This window comes from Ochotona princeps, unplaced genomic scaffold (genome assembly GCF_030435755.1).
Source record: "Ochotona princeps isolate mOchPri1 unplaced genomic scaffold, mOchPri1.hap1 HAP1_SCAFFOLD_303, whole genome shotgun sequence".
In the NCBI taxonomy this organism is placed as follows: domain Eukaryota; kingdom Metazoa; phylum Chordata; class Mammalia; order Lagomorpha; family Ochotonidae; genus Ochotona; species Ochotona princeps.
Window position 1 is genome coordinate 39,375 of NW_026698166.1, and position 17,212 is coordinate 56,586.

The following is a 17,212-nucleotide window of genomic DNA, read 5'->3' on the forward strand; positions in this document are numbered from 1 at the left end:
AGCTCTAGCCATTGTGTTGATTTAAATAGGAAGTGAACCATAAGATGGAAGACTCTCTCCCTCTCTTAGTCTCTCTGTGTAACTTTTGATTTCAAATTAAAGGAAATGATTTTTTGAAAATCAAATGTTACATAGAGTTCTGCCTTCCACACATTCCACCCTAACCTGTAATAAACAAACTCAATGCAAATAATTTGGGCCCAGCACAGTGGGTCAGTGACCAAATCTTCACCTTGCATGAGCTGGGATTCCATAGGAGTGCCAGTTTGTTTCCTGGCTGCTCCACTTCCCTGCCAGATTCCTGCTCGTGGCTTGGGAAAGTAGAAGAGGAGGAACCAAAGCCTTGGGACACTGCACCAACAGGGGAGTAGAAAAAAAAAGGCTCCTGGCTTTTCTTTTTCATTGAGGTCACTTGGAGAGGGAACCAGGGGACAGAAGATCTTTTTCTCAGATATAGACAGAGCGGGAGAGACAGAGAATAAGGTCTTCTGTCTGCTGGTTCACTCCACAATTGACCACAATGCCTGGAGCAGATCTAATCTGAAGAGCCAATTTTTAGTGGCAAATGAGATACATGGAGAGGAGGAGAGACAGAGAGAGAGAGAAAAGAATCTTCCATCCATTGGTTCACTCCTCCAGCAGCTGCAATGGCCGAAGCTGAGCTGATCCAAAGTCAGCAGCCTGAAACTCTTTCCTGGTCTCCACATGGATGCAACATTGCAAGGCTCTGTGCCATCCTACACTGCTTCCCAAGGCCATAAGCAGGGAATTGGATGTGAAATCCAGCAGCCAAAACATAAACCAACACCCATATGAAATCCTGGTACATATAAGTACTTTAGCCACTAGGCTACCATGCTTGGTACTAAACAGTAATCTTGAAGAAAAATAAAAATGATTTGAGGAAACACACATGGGAATGGTCAACTACCATGCCTTTCAAATCAAGCGATCTGCCACGCCTTCAGTGGAGGATCCCTTGTTCCTTCTACTGTGGCCCCCAGGAGGGCACGGGTGCCTGACAACACGGCCTGAGACAGGCAGAAAGGAGTGTGCAGCTGGCCCTGGGTCAAACCCTGTGCTGGGTCACAGCAGGCTGTGGGATGAAGTCAAGCAGGAAATGGCACCAGGAATCCATCCTGCAAGCACCACCAGAGTAAGGGTGACGAGTCACCACATCCAACCACGCAGAGAGACAGCAAAGACAGGGGCCACAGAACAGAAACAAAGGACACTACACACAGGGAAGCTCAAACCACTTTTTAAGATTATAGCACTGATGTTCAGGGACTGGGGTAAAAGGGAAGGGAAGGGGAGGGAGGGGAAACAGCAGGACCCCTGCGATACTCCAGTCCCTGACTCGGTGGGGGGGAAGGGGGTAGATGGAAGCAGGCTCTACCCCTGGAAGAACCCAGTCCCCAACATGGTCCTGGAAAGCAGGTGCGGTAGGGATGTGGGAGATGCATGATGGGTGCAGGGTAAACAGACCTGGCTCTGGAGCTGCAGGCAGGTGAGCAGCCTGATGCAGACACCATGTCACTGACCAAGGCTTCCTGGTCCTGGAGCAGGCAAGGTGGCTAGAGGACTACATGTGCAGGGACCTTGGCTGTGCCCCAATCCTGGGGCAGACATAGTGGGTGCTGGAGGCTGGTGGAGCACCCACAGAACAGGTCTGGCCCTAGAGCAGAGGAATGGGCACCAGCTAAGCCCGCCTGGCCCTGGAGTGGCTTACAGGTAGGCTGGGAACTTGGGGTGGGGTGGGCTGGGGGATTTATTGGTGTTAGTGTGCTGGCCTGGCCCTGAAGTGGATGGCTGGCAGTCGAGAGCAGAGGAGGCACCACCCAAATCAGCCTGGTTCTGGAACAGCGGCCGCGGTGGTGGACCAGGAAGGCTAGAGTCCCGCAGTCAACAGTGCAGCTAGCTTGTCCTCATAGCAATGGTGGAGTTGGCATGTTAGATGTGTGGCTGGCACAGAGAAAAGTGGCAGGTTGGTTAGAGCCCAAACTCGCCTGTCCTTGGGGCAGCGAGAAGGGAGGAAGGAATCAATGACTAGATTTGTAGGGGTGCCGGGGTTGGGGCCCTGGAGGAACATAGGATGGTGTTGAGTGCTGGGGGAACTTGGCTGGCTGAGTACGACTGGCCCTGGGGTGAATGTTAGGCAAACGGGGCCCGGGGATGTCATCCAAGCTGGCCTGGTTCCACAACAATGAGTAGGACAGCAGGGCTGTTGTGTTGGGTTATGGAGATTCTGGAAGAGCTACCATGAGTCAGGAGCAGGTGGTAGAGCTCAGACAGGACGGGCTGCAGGGGAACTGGCCAGGCTCTGGAAGGGCCCCATGGGGGCTTGCTAGATTCACTGGCAGGAGTGCTAGAGGAACAGTATACACAGGGCAAGCAGGGCTCACCATGGAGCTGCAGGCAGAGCATGGTGCCTGCAGGATGGGGGGTGCTTACACACTCGCTAAGCTGACCTGTCCTGGCACTGGAGCAGTGGGCATGGTGGCAGGGCTGGCAGCCAGAAGCACAGGGTGCAAAGAAAGCAGTAGCATAATGTTCCTGGTTAGAAAGTGGCTGGTCGATCAATAACTGTAAGGAGAGGGTTGCTGGCTGAGCCAGCCTGGCCCTCGAGTTGGGGATGGGGTGGGCAGGACAGGCCACGCCTTCCAAACCCTGGAGGGTTTGATAAGCAGGCTGGGGCATGAAAGTTCCACCTGGGATCATCTGACCTGGCATTGGCAAGGCTGGGTGGCGCAGTGGGTGTGTTGTCGTACATGTTGCTCTGGCCAAGCTGCTCCATCAGTGGAGCAACAGGCAGAGCACCTGGAGAAGCCTGAGGGATGCGTGACAGGTGCGCTAGAAGCATAGGCTTTGCCAGCTATGAAAGCTGTGTTTGCTGCAGCAGCCAAGGCGGGAATATAAGAGGTGCTGAGGGTCCAGGGAGAGTGAGCCTATTCCTGAGGAGCAAGGTGGAGGACAGGGGTGGCAAGGTCCCTGGCAGAGCCAGTTTAGAGCTGGCAGCCTCCTGCAGTGTTACAGCTCACCCAATATGCACCCATTGTAAACATGGCAACCTCCTGTGGCTGTCCAACACACCTGTTTCCTAAGGCTATATAACTCACTCTTTCCACAAAAATCTATCTAACTTTCACGCTGATGTCACTCTCTGAAAGACAAAGAGCTGACCCATGCTGGTTGGTCTGTTTACCTGCCTCCTTCATAAACTTTGCTGTTTAGCAAACAGGCTGGAACCACAGGGTCACAGGCAGAAGGGGCCCAGACCTGGGCTGCACTTCTTGAAAAGGGGCTCAGGTTGCAGACATCCACCCTTCCCTGGTTTCTCTGCTCACATTCCATTACTGCTAGGCCTCACCTCTCCTGGAACTCTTGAAAGTACAAATTAGAAATAGAAGGCATGCTGGAATTAGCATCTTCACTGTCCCACCCACACTGTGAGCATAGGGTAAGGAACACAGACATATAGGGCACATGCACAGGGGCTTCCTGTCCTCAAAGACTGTCTGCAGGAATCGAGAGAACAAGCAGGTACTGGAGAGACCAAGAGTCAGAGTGCCAGAGCGATGGCAGCATGAGACTAAGAGAGCGAGCCATCCCTGTCAGGGGCCATTGTGGGGCTTGTGAAGAGCATGGTTACACAACAATGCAATACCTCCCCCGCTCAGGTTCCAGGTGATGATAGGAGAGTGTCAAAAGTGGACAAAAGGGTGGGCCTATGTGCTGGGGTGGGGTTTGGCTTCCAAGCTGGTGACCATGAACGAGCTACCTGCCCCACAACATTGGGAGAAGGAAGCCACAGGTCTCACCTCTTTTTTCTATGCTAGTTAGCAGACATTACTGCCCATTGAGAATAAGTTTCTTTCTCTCTGCCCTTGGGGTGACTCATGTGAACCCCTCCCTGAGATGGTGCTGAATGGACAATTTCCACCATTAACTCAGGTTTTTCCTCCCTTGGCGCCCCTCCTGTTGCTAGGGCAGGCCACCTTCCTTCTGCTTCTTAAATAAACCCTGCTTTGCAAACTGGAGCTGTCTACATGAACATTTTTCATGAGACAGGAATAGGTTGTTGCAGTGTTTTGTGTTGATTTCCCTACCATACTAGTCCACTTTGCCCTGCAGCAGCGGGGAGGCTATGAGGGTGGGCAGGCTAGAAATGAGTGTGGTGGGGCCAAAACCTTCTGGTCCTGGAGGAGCTTCCAGGCAGGCAAGGGGTGTGGGAGATGACATTGGAGGGTCAGGTAAGACAGCAGAGTGGGTGTGTGGTTTGACTTGGGACTCAAGAAGGTGTGCAGGCTGGGATGCCGGGGTTTCTGGCAAAAGGGGCTCAGCCCTGGAGTGGCTGGCAAGCACACTGCCTACTGAGTGAGTGGGATCACTGGCTGTGCCTGACTGGCTCTCAAGCTGCAGACAGTGGATGGTGTGGCAGTGCTCCTGGGCTAGAGGAGTGCTGGTGCTAGCTATCTGAGCCTGGCCGTGGATGGGCAAGTGGGGCAACTGAGCGCATATGTTGGAAGAAGGCCCTTCTTTCTGCTCTCCTCCCATGCAATTCCATGAAATGGAGGACTACAGTGCCATAGGAGCAGGGACACCTGCCAGGATGACTTGGCTATGAAGCAGATGGCAGGAAGAGAGGTGGCTCACAGTGCACCCACTTCTCCAGCTTGTCCCTGGAATAGTAGCCAGTGGGCTCCTTGGGCTCTGGGCTTAATGCCATGACCCATTGGCTCTGGAATGCAATGTGTACTAGGGCAGAAGGGGATACTGACCAAGCAACATGTGCGGCTGTGCAGCCTGTTAGCTAGGGCTGAGGAGTACACTGGCCTAGGAAGCTTGGGCGACATGTTCCTGGAGCAGAAGGAGTGTATGCTCAGGACTGTGAAGTGCTGTCTGAACAGGAGTGGCCCTAGATCAGCAGAAGAGGGCAATGGTAAGGTTGGGTTAGAGGTGTGTGGAGCACCAGTTGAGCCCACCTGACCCTGCAATGGCTTGCAGGCAAGCTGGGAATGGGTAGTGATGTTAAGGGGATCAGGGTTGTAAGCAGAGTGGACATATGTCAGGCAGGGGCACGGGGGATGCCAGCTAAACGTGCAGCAGTGGTCTATGAGCTGCCTGGCAGGGCAAGTCAACCTTGCCCTGGAGTGGCAGGTGGGCAAGCAGCCTGTTGGGAGTGCCAAGTGACTGGCAGAGTCCACCTGGTTCTACTGCAGCAAGTGGAACAGCTGGGCAGGTGTGCTGAGGTCTTGGGAAGAGTGGGCCTGGCCCTGGAGCACTTCGAGGCCTAGAGGTATAGGGGTCATCAGACTGGCCCTTTTGGCTCTGGAACAGGTAGCAAGTGGGCAAAGGGAGCAGGGGCACCATCCAAGCTGGTCATGCCCTGGAGTGGCCATCCTGGGGCATGTTAGAGGTGCAAGACAGGTGGCAAGCACTAGCTGATTCTATCTGCTCTTGAGATACCTGCAGCAAGGAGGGTCAGGTGGGCTAGAGGTAAGGTGTCTCTCGCCAAGCAATCTTGTCCCTGCAGCAGGGAACAAGGCAGGAGTGCTAGGGGAAGTGTAGGTGCTGGGTGTGGGTGGTCTGGCATTGGAATGCACGCGGAGTGTGGTGCATGAAGGCTGGGGTCCATATACTCTGGCCCAGGCAGCCTGGCTTCACCCTGGACAAGAGGTCATTGTGTCGGGTGGGGTGCAGGGGAGGCAGAGATCAGCCCAGGCTACCAAGCATGGCAGTGGCTGGTGGGCAAGAGGCTGTCTGAAGAAATAGGTGGCCGAATTGGCCTGGCTATAAAGCTGTGGACTGGGTGGGTGTGCTACAGCCTCCCTGGGGATGTAGGCAGGGGATGGACGCAGCCTAACAGCCTGGGCCTGGATCCAGCTCTAGTAGGTTGGCAGGGTGTGCTTGCCGAGGGGCAGGTTGCTGTGTCAAAGACGACCTAGCCCTAGAGAGCTTGCAGAGTGACAGGGTGGGTTGAGAAGCAGCACAGGGGACACCGATAGAGCTGTCTTGGAGCAGGCAAGGGAGGCTGTGTGCAAGTAAGGCACTGGCTGAGTTCATGTGGCCCTGGTGCAGTGGGCTTATGGGAGATGGCATAGTAGAGACTCACTGTGGGCCAGCATAGCCTAGCTGAACCTGGATTGGCAGGCATGTGGTTTAGGGATGTTGGTGATGTTGGCAGGACCTCATGAGCCTGGAATGGTAGGCGGGGCGGACTGGCTACAGATGCACCTTGCAGAGGCTCAGCCATGAAGTGAGCAAACTAGAAATCAAAGTACGAGGACAGGACAGAGAATGAGCTCTGGGAAGCAGCCTGCTTACACTTCCCAGGGAGACCCCACTTACCTGATCTTCCACGGTCTCAGGCTTGGGGGATCACTCTCACTGGGGACACAGTGCCCAAGGGGGGTTCACTGCAGTGATGGAGGGAATCCTAAGCAGCCAGAAATGTAATAGTCAGGATCTGGGAACGTTTCACAGCCCGCAGTGTCTCCTCCAGCATCTTAGCTCATCGATGCAACCACACATTCAAGATCAAGTAAACGCTGTGGCCTCTGTGATGATTTTCTTTTAATATCAGATGTGTTATATTTGCCTAATACCAATTTACTGCCAACAACTAATCACAACACAATTCCATTATTTCATCATCTGCAGTTAGTAGAGGCTTCAGGGTTAAGCTTCATCTTGACACACAGGTGCAGGTTAATGTTAGTGGACAGCAGTGTTAGCTCTTTCAGGGCTTTTGCTCCTTTAAGAAGCTATTTAGGGAGGTCCATGTCAGTATCTCTGCAGTTAAAATCCTCCTCTTGCATGGGCCAGGATCCCAAGTAGGTGCCGGTTTTAACCCCGACGACGCTGTATCCCATTCAACTCTCTGCTTGTGGCCTGGGAAAGCAGTGGACAGCTAAAACCCTTGGGACTCTGCACCCATGCGGGAGGCCCAGAAGAGGCTCTGGGCTCCTGGTATTGGATTGGCACAGCTCAGGCCTTTGCAGTCACTTGGAGACTGAATCAATGAACAGAAGATCTTCCTCTCTGTCTCTCCTCCTCTCTGTGTATCTGTTTTCCAAGCAAAATAAAATGGAATTTTAGAAAAGACTCTTATCCGAGACATTGAGCACAAATGATACTAGCTTTTTTAAACCAGTCAAATACACTCACAATTTTTTACCCTTTCTGCCACCAGAATTGGAAAATTGCAAATATTTGTAGGAATTGAACGACAACAGTCACAAACACACTCACAATTTGATAAGTGCTCAAGGCCACCAAAATTTTACCTTCACAAAGATTCTTTCTTGGTACAAATTATCCTCTGACTAAACCAACTTGTGGCTGCAAAATGAAACTGCTGTGTATCCCAAGCTCACTACCCTAGGATTTACCTGGGCCTTTGCCAAGGTTTTACTCCCTAGGTAGCCAAGCCTCAGAGAACCCAGAGTGCATCAATGATTTCTCTAGATGACACTAATATGTCACCAAGGAATGGAGCTCGGGATGGGTAAAGAGAATATTAATGCTCCAAGGAGTTAGTTATATGCAATAGATGGACCACGATAGATGCCCTCCAGTTTTAGGGCATCAACTGCCACTCTGAATGGTAACCCCCAATCTACTGCTCTCTTTCAGGGGGAATGAGTGAGCCAGAGGATAAAATACTCATGTTTGTTTGTTACAAGGTGTTTTGAAACTGAGGAAAACAAAAAGAATATATTGAGGAACCTGTTAATGTTTGAATGGGGGGTCAAGGTTGAGGAGTTCCTAACAGCTAATGTAGATTTTTCTTACCAGCAGGCTTTTTCATCTCATCTTTCATTTCCCACATGCCTGCCACAGCCACAAGACCCAAAATAAGTCAGGTTTTTCACACTGCTACCCAAGCCACTGTCTGCTGCCTCCCAGCCTGGCCAGTAGCTGCACACTGCATTTGCACAGAACTGAAACCCAGGCATTCTGATGGAGACACAGGAGTCCCAATGTCATCTTAACCACTGTCACACACACCCACACAGGGCAGTGAGGCCTTCCTGTGCTGTGTCAGGTGGGCATTCACTGCTTTTCTCCCACGCCTACTGTTCACAGCAAACAGTTCCTCTAAAGACCTAAGGCTTATTTTGTGAGATAGGGAAATAAAAAGACAACTTATGGAATTATATCTTGGAGGAAATAGTGACTCTTGTTGTGATTTTTCAGGGCAGAGAGCAGCACTTGGCATTGAGACAAGAGTTCTGGACATTCACAGATTTATTCCCTGCCTTAACGCTCTCTGCTGAACCTGACTTATTCCCTCTACAACTCATGGGGACATTTAAACCCAATTGTGAGAACTTAAGGGAATGGGTGACAACATACCAGAAGCCATCAGGACAAATCAGTAGTGCTGCCTTCACAGCTCCTTCAGCAGGTCCTTCTAGAGAAGCCCCTTTGCGTGAGTCCCCGTGCACTACCTTGACTTGTCTACAAGGTCGCTGTGCCACCCAGGCCTCTGCCAAGCACAGCGCCAGCACCACATGCTGCCCCTCAACCTTGCAGCACAACTCAGAGGAAAACAAAGCTGTTTGCTCTAACTGCTGGAGTCTGTGCTGGTCTGGTGTCAGCAACAAGAAAACTGTCCCAGACCCTTAGGAGGAGCTTCACTGAGGACTGAGCTGGGGGCTCGAGACGCTGTGGCCCAAATCAAGAAAATCAGGCCAATTAAAAAAGAAGTCGCAATGAGGTAGAAAAATAAAATAAAATAAAATAAAATAAAAATAAAAAATGGAAATCATGCCCAACATGAAGGTCGCACTGTCCCGGGCACTCTCCCCTCCTCACTGCACAATGGGTTCAACTGGGAGGCCTAGTGTTCAAGGTCAGTGCTGCAGAGTGAGGACCCCAAGAGCCCCCTCCTGGCCCCCTCCAGCCCGCCCGCCCCGGGGCCTCAGGAGATGCTCTCACACACTCACCCTTCCCAGCTTCTCACGAGTCGGGGGTCCTGCAGAGGCTCCTGCGGGGAGGGAGCTCACAGGGACGCACTGGCTCAGCCACCTGCGCCTCTCCACCAGCACAACCAGCAACGTGGTTATGGCGGGGCCCCACAACAACCTCCCACCTGCTGCCACAGGGCTTCCTGGGCGAGCGCGCGTGATTGGACCCCTCCCACGACTATGCATGACGTCACAACACGTAGCCAATCACAATCACAAAGGGCAGGCAGGTAGGATTCTGAAGGGAGGGGGAGTGAGGGGCGGGGCTTCACCTCAGGCTGGAAGGGGCTTCCTCTCTTGAAGCTTGAGCCTTCCAACAGCAGGGGCCGCTGTCGCCTCTCACATCAGTCCACCTCCTGGCCTCTCCTCCCCTCTGCTTCAAGATCCTGTTCAAGTCTGAAAACACACAGAAATGTAGTACAAGAGTCTGCAGATACACCTCACCGAATGTTCAATGCTTTCTGGAACTTTTCTTCTTTGTATTGCCAAGGTTTTTTTCCATTAGTTCATTTCACTTTTTGAAATACAGATTACACATTCACAATAATGTGTAAGACACAAACCGAGAAGAGGGCTTGTCCAGATTCAATCTAGCAAAAGAAAACTTGCACTGATAGATGTAATTCATATTTTATCTATATTTCCTATTTTATGCATATAGATGTGTTTCTGTTACTCGGTTTCCAGAATTTGTGACTTTTGGTTTCTGTTTTAAAATATCTTTCTATGAGATATTTAATTTTTTTTTTTTTGTAGAAATGTCAGAAATAGAGAGAGGAGGAGAGACGGAGAAGGTCTTACATCCGCTAATTCACTCCGCAAGCAGCTGCAATGGCCGGTGTGGCACCAGACTGAAGCCAGGAGCCCAGAGCCTCTTCCAGTTCTCCCACAGAGCTGTAGGGTTTCAAGATTTTGGGCTGCCCTAAACTGTGCTCCGAGGCCACAACCAGGGAGCTGGATGGAAAGTAGTGCTGCTAGGATTAGAACTGGTGCCCAAATGCAATCCCGTCATGTATAAGGCAAGCACTTAGGCCACTAGGCTACTGCGCTGGAACTGTTTTAAAATAACTTGTAAGTATTACAGAACATCTCATAATTTTTTATAATTTATTCATTGAATTATAAATTATTAAATTTATTCATTAATTGCATTGCATTACGTGACAGAGTTGAAAATCTCATAATCTTGTGAACGATTACAAGTTTTATCAAGGATGATGTTTATATCCCAGAAATGAATTATTTGCAAGGCAGTTCTTTTTTACTGACTTTTAATATTCTTTATTTTGATGTTAATTTATTTATTTATTGGAAGACAGATATACATAGAGAAAGACAGACAGAGAGATAAATCTTGATTCTGCTGGTTCCCTTCACAAGTGGACACAACAGCCAGAATTTAGTTCATCTGAAGTCAGGAGTCCCATTCAGGTATTGTATGTGTGTGCAGGGTCTGAAGGCCTAGTACCATCCTCGACTGCTTTCCCAGGCCACAATCAGGGAGCTGGATGGGAAGCGGAGCAGCTACATATGAATGGTGCACACATGATATCCCAGCACTTGCAAGCTAACACTTTAGCCACTGAGCCATTGTGCCAGACCCCTAATTTTTGCTAATTTTGTTAATAGATTGCCACAATAGCTAGTTTTCAGTGTATACAAACACTCCTATGAGGCTATAAATATATCCTCACCTATTGTGAGTAGCTTTGGAAATTTTACTGGTGTTGGAAACCTGGAAGAAGTTCCTCGCTCCTAGGTTAGGATCAGCTCAGTTCTGGCTTGTGCAGCCACTTGAATGTTCCTTGTGCCTACAGCATAAGCCAGCTGCCTTTTAAAGCAATATTATTTGCTCTGATCAATAATCAATATTTCCCTCCACCCTCTCCCCTCTCTCTAAGTCACACTGTGCTCCACCTACTTCTCACATCTCACTTCTTCCTTCACCCTCCTCTGTCTGAAGTTCCCTAGCTAGCTGTCCTCACTGAGAATCTGAGCGGCCACAACCACTTCTCCCCTCCTCCTCCCTCTTCCTCTGCTTGAAACTGCAGTTTTTCCAAGATTTAAGCATTTTCTTTTCTCTTTTGTATGCTTCAACCACACGCAACCCTAATCCAGAGGGATGGGGTAAAGGGCAATCTAAGTAACATCTACTTACAAACAAAACAAAACAATGTTACTTGCTAAACTTGTTCACTAACTTGCTAGAACAGAGCCCTCCAAAAGTAATAAAAAAAAAAAAGAAACAAACAAACAAAAACAACAACAAGATTTCTACACCTTAAATTTTGATTTAGGCCGAGCTTGGAGGCCTAGCAGCTAAAGTCCTCACTTTGAAAGCATCGGGATCCCATATGGGCACTAGTTCTAATCCTGGCAGTCCTGCTTCCTATACTGCTCTCTGCTTGTGGCCTGGGAAAGCAGTGGAGGATGGCTCAAAGCCTTAGCACCCTGCATGCACATGGGAGACCTGGAGGAAGTTCCTGGATCCTGACTTTGGTTTGGCGCAGCACTGGCCATAGTGGTCAGTTGGAGAGTGAACCATCAGATGGAAGATCTTCCTCTCTGTCTCTCCTCTTCTCTGCATAACTGACTTTGCTCTAAAAATAAAATAAATCTTTAAAAAATTCTTTTTGTATAAGTGAGATAAATATTTTCTTTTGTTAATTATTATTTCACTTTATTACACGATTTCATAATCTCTGGGATTCCCCCAATCCCTCCCCAAACCCTCCCCCAAATTGAATTCCTCCAAATTGTTACACTAGTACAGTTCTTTTCCAGTCATGATTCTGTCATTATAAGCAAGGTCCATGCAGAGACTCCAGCATCCCATTGTCCAGATATATTCAACAGTTTCATTGGGTGACCCTCCTTGGTCCAAAAGTAGAGCTGGTAGAGCATCATTCCCTCCAATGAAAAGCCACCACACAACTTCAACAACAGGAAGAAACATGGAAATTCACAACATCATGAATTTAGTTAGCATGGAATTGAGTGACCAATTTGTTAGAAATTGCAAGATCTTAACCACATCCTTTAACTACTCCATTGACATCTCAATTTTAGTACATACACAATCCGTTGCTCTAAGCCTTAAAATGGTTATATGGTATGACTCAGCTGTCTCCTGTCTATTTTCATTTTTATAGTTAGCAGCTTATACTATTCAAGTGTGATTCTTCCTGAGCTTTGCAAATGTTAGGATAGTCCAAACAGGCTTATAACTCTCATAAGTCATATGTTAACTATTGAGCAGCAGAGCAATTTTAGGAGGGGCGTGCAGAGAAAGCTTCAATACCTTAGTGAGGAGTAACTGATCTTTGTGTTCTAACTAATAAGATATATGGAATTCCAAGCTGATTCTTTCCCAACTATTCTAAGCTTTCCTTATTGGTCTCTCTCTGTCTACCTGATCTAATTTTTTGGGGGGGGGGAGAGGGATTGCGGAGCAACCCTGATGGTTATTGCAAGAGAGGGTGGGGAGCCAAAGTTGGAACTAAGTAAGGACCAGAGAAAGCTCCTCTCCTGAGTCCCGATGGAAATTTACTGTTCTTCTGTTTCTGAGGACTGCTCAGGGCTCCTGGCTGTTGTTCCAAAGACATTAGATCCTGTGAGGAAGGACCTAGGCTTCTTCCATCCAGTGTGGGAAATCTGATAGGGAATAGTTGACCTCAGAGTTCTCGGCCTATGAGGGCACTCCAATTCCCTATGATCTCCTTGGCAGTTGGGATATAGTCCTTGGTGCCCATACTGATATTTCTTGGTTCTGGGGTTAGGATACAAGCCTCCTCCTGTCTTTCTGTTCCACTCTGGGGTTCCCTCCTGCTCTGCGCATATGACTTCCTGTTAAGAGGCTGTCAGGATTGCTCTTGGATCCCACTGTATGTCTTTATACTTTTTGCTCATGTCAAATGCAGGTTCAAGTCTGGAGTCTGTAAATTACCTGTTACAATTCTGATAGATTATATTTAATTTCTTTCTCACACATTCTAAGAAGGTGCAACATTTCTCTGCTCTCCTGACCCACTGAAGATTAACATAGGGTATTAAAAGCATATGAAGAATTTCAGTTCATATATATATATATATATGTGTATATATATATATATATATATACACATATATATATAATTTTGAATATTTGAATTATGTGTTACAGTTTTATATACACTGGAATTTTACCCCAAAGTCCCACCCCCGACAAATTTTCCCCATTTTACTGCAGTGGCATAATCCTTCATGAGGAATTATAATTCCATCAGTCTCTTAGTTTACCCAAACATTTCTGGAACAGACAAATACAGACAGTCTAGCATCCCATGGTCTACACTTGTCCAACAGTTTCATTGGGAATCCATCTGTCATCTGGATGCAGGAATAAATGTTGCATTATATCCCCACATCTGGATATGGTAGACCCCAGTACCCCATCACTATACATTTCCACAATTGAGAAACCATGAAATAAGGTCAAAAACTGGTATGAGCTAGAACAACAGCCTCAACAACAACAACAAAATACAGCTCCATGAAAAAACACGCCACTGAGTAACCAACACATGAGTGACAAGAAGGAGATACAAAAGTCTCTTGAAAAAAATGATGCACCATATAGTCCATGAGCCAGCAATGAATTTGACAAAAGAAAAGAGAGCATTTTTGCTGGGATCCCATGTAAGCACCGGTTCTAATCCCAGCAGCTCCACTTCCCATCCAGCTCCCTGCTTGTGGCCTGGGAAAACAGTAGAGGATGGCCCAAGCCTTGGGACCCTGCACCCGTGGGGTAGACCTGGAGGAAGTTCCTGGCTCCTGGCTCCAGATTGGCACAGCACCGGCTCTTGTGCGCACTTGGGGAGTGAATCATCGGATGGAAGATCTTCCTCTCTGTCTCTCCTCCTCTCTGTATATCCGGCTTTCCAATTAAGATAAATAATTTTTTTTAAAAAGAGAGAGTATTTGGAATAAATAAAACTGATATAAAAAAACTTCAAAACACATGGGATGCAGCCAAAACAAAACAATACAAAACAAAAACAGTGTCGATTGAATTATTGAAAATATACATTCCACACTGGTTTCCTTATGTAAGAGAAAACATTATGGTATTTGTTCTTTTGAGACTGACTCATTTCACTGACCATAATGGTTTCTAGTTGGGACCAGCTAGTTGTAAATAGTATAATTTCATTGTTCTTAATAGCTGAATAATATTCCATGGAGTAGATGTACCACAGTTTCTTTAACCACTCTTCTTTGGATGCGCATCTAGATTGTTTCCATGTCTTTGCTATTGTAGCTTGTGCTACTGTAGATAGGATTACAGATGCCCTTCTCACATGCAGATATCATTTCCATTGGGTATATTCCTAGCAGCAGGACAGCTGGGTCATATGGCAGATTTATTTGCAATTCTCCAAGCACTCTCCATACTGATTTCCTCAGTGGTTGTGTTAGCCTACACTCCCACCAGCAGTGAAGGAGGGTGCCTTTCTCCCCACATCCAAAGTATCTGACACAAATGGCCAGTCCCAGCCTGTCTTCACCTCCTGAGCTCTCCTTGTGAACCCAAGCTCCCCCCTGGCTGCTGCAAGGGCTGATCCGTGGCTGCCTCTGGATCCCTGGTTGTCCTTTGTGTCCAGATCAGAGCTCACCAGTGGCTGCTGGGTTTTCTGTTCCCTGAACACTGCTCAGCCATCATCGCCTCTTCCTTGTGTCTGGGGGTCTTCAAGTACCTCCCTGTTGACTTCCTGGCCCCTAACTTTTTCTATAATCTGCTCTCTGTTCTTTACCCTATCTAATAATTTTCCATCCTCTCAAACATGTCTACACCCTTTGCCGACCAGTGAGATTTTCTAAATGTAAACTTAAGAATTCCTAGCCTCTTGTGTCCTAAGAACAATGTTTGTGGCTGATTAAATGCAACTCTTCTTTTTAAGATTTATTTGATTTTGATTGCAAAGTCAGGTATACAGAAAGGAGAGACAGAGAGGAAGCTCTTCCGTCCGATGATTCATTCCCCAAGTGACCACAAAGACTGGTGCTTGCCCATAAAAAGCCAGGAGCCAGGAACTTCCTCCAGGTCTGCCAGAGGGATGCAGGGTCCCAAGGGTTACCCAGGCCACAAGCAGGGAGCTGAATGGGAAGCACGGCCGCCGGGATTAGAACCAGCGCTCAGACGGTGTCTATTAACTTGTTCAAAATGTTATCAGGAATTGTAAAGGCAGAGAAGAGAGTGTTTGCAAAAGGGGGAGAGTAGGTTGCAGCCTCTATAAGGACTGAGGGAACAAGAAGCAAAGAGAAAGAAAGGCAGAAAAAAGTTTGAGTCCGGGGCTTAAGCCTTCCCCCCCCCCAAAAAAAAATCATAACAACAATAATAATCGCAGCTGGCAGCTGCGGCATCGGCCAGAGGCTGAGGGAAACTTTGCTTTTTTGATCCCGATTCCATTTCGCCTCTCTCTCTCTCTGCCATCTCTGTCCCCTTTCTTCCTTCCCTCCCCAAATTGCTCTCCTCCACCTAGTCTCCTCAAACCCTGCTATCTCCAGTCACCCCCACCCGCCCCCCTCCCCTCCACCTCCTCCTCCTCCTCCTTCTGTGCCACCCCCCCCAGTTCCCCGCCGTGCCGAGGGTCTCTGGCCTCCAGCGGGCCGGGCCCACGAGCACAGCGCCCGCATGTACAACAGATGGAGATGGAGCTCAAGCCGCTGGGCACACAGCCGAATTCTGGGGGAGGCTGAGGCAATGGCAACACCACGGCGGCGGTGGTGGTTGGCGGCAACCAAAAGGCCCATGAACGCCTTCATGGTGTGTTCCCATGGGCAGTGTCGCAAGATGACCCAGGAGAACCCCAAGGTGCACAACGTTGACATCAGCAACCGCCTGGGCCCTGAGGGGAAACTTAGTGGGAGATGACAAAGCGGCCGTTCACCACAGAGGCCAAGTGGCTGCGGGCGTTGCACAAGAAGAAACAGAGATTATAAATTTCGGCCGTGGGCGAAAACCAAGAAGCTCTTGAAGAAGGATAAGAACACGCAGCCTGGCGGGCTGCTGGCTCCCAGAAGCAACAGAATGGCCAGCGGGGTTGGGGTGGGCGCCAGGGTGGGGGCAGCTATGAACCAGCGCATTGACAACTATGCCTACGTGAATGGCTGGAGCAATGGCAGCTACAGCATGATGCAGGACCATCTGGGCTGCCCGCGGCACCTGGGCCTCAACAACCATGGCGCAGCTCAGATGCAGCCCTTGCACCGCTATGATGTCAGCTCGCTGCAGTACAACTCCATGACCAGCTCGCAGACCTACATGAATGGCTCTCCCACCTACAGCATGTCCTACTCGCAGCAGAGCACCCTTGGCATGGCGCTAGGCTTCTTGGGCTAGGTGGTGAAGTCCAAGGCCAGCTCCAGCCCCTCAGTGGTTACCTCTTCCTCCCACTCCAGGGAGCCCTGCCAGGCCGGGACCCTCCAGAACACGATCAGTGTGTACCTCACCAGCGCCAAGCCATCTGCACATGTCACAGCACAACCAGAGCAGCCCAGTGCCCAGCACTGCCATTAAAGGCACACTGCCCCTCTCGCACATGTGAGGGGGGCCCGCCAGACAGCGGACTGGAGAAAGACGGGGAGCGGTGTTGGAGGGGAGATTGGAGGTGATAGTCGGGTGGGGAGTAGGGGGAAAGACATTTTCAGAGGAAAAGGAAACAAACAAAAATCCGGGAAATGGGAGGGGTGCAAAAGTAGAGTGAGAAGGAAGCATGACGAAAAAAACAAGCGCATGCAACACAAATCCTGGTATGTGACAAAGAACATTTCATTACTCACAGTAAATGACACCTTCAGAGGAGACCACCAATCCCTTCTGCGCTCAACGCAAAACCTGCGACGCCGACCAGAGATCTTTATAAAAGATGTAGAGATGCATGTTGGACTTCTTTTTTGGCGGGACTATTTTTGTACAGAAAAAAAAAAAAAAGAAACTGGCTAGTGGGTGGACTGGGGAGGGCCTAGGAAATGGACCTTGTATAGATCTGAAGTAAAAGAAAACTGCACACAACTTTTTTTTTTTAATTGAAAGGTGGATATACAGAGAGGAGGAGAGACAGAGAGAAAGATCTTCCATCGGATGATTCACTCCCCAAGTGAGCACAATGGCTGGAGCTGAGCCAATATGAAGCCTGGAGACAGGAACCTCTTCCGGGTCTCCCACGAGGCTACAGGATCCCATAGCTAGGCTGATG

At 49.0% G+C, this 17,212-nt stretch overlaps 1 pseudogene; it reads left to right on the top strand.

Annotated features, from left to right (window-relative positions):
• The first annotated feature begins 4,854 nt into the window (after positions 1-4,854).
• On the top strand, positions 4,855-16,561 carry LOC101521928 (transcription factor SOX-2-like; annotated as a pseudogene).
• The last annotated feature ends 651 nt before the right edge of the window (positions 16,562-17,212 follow it).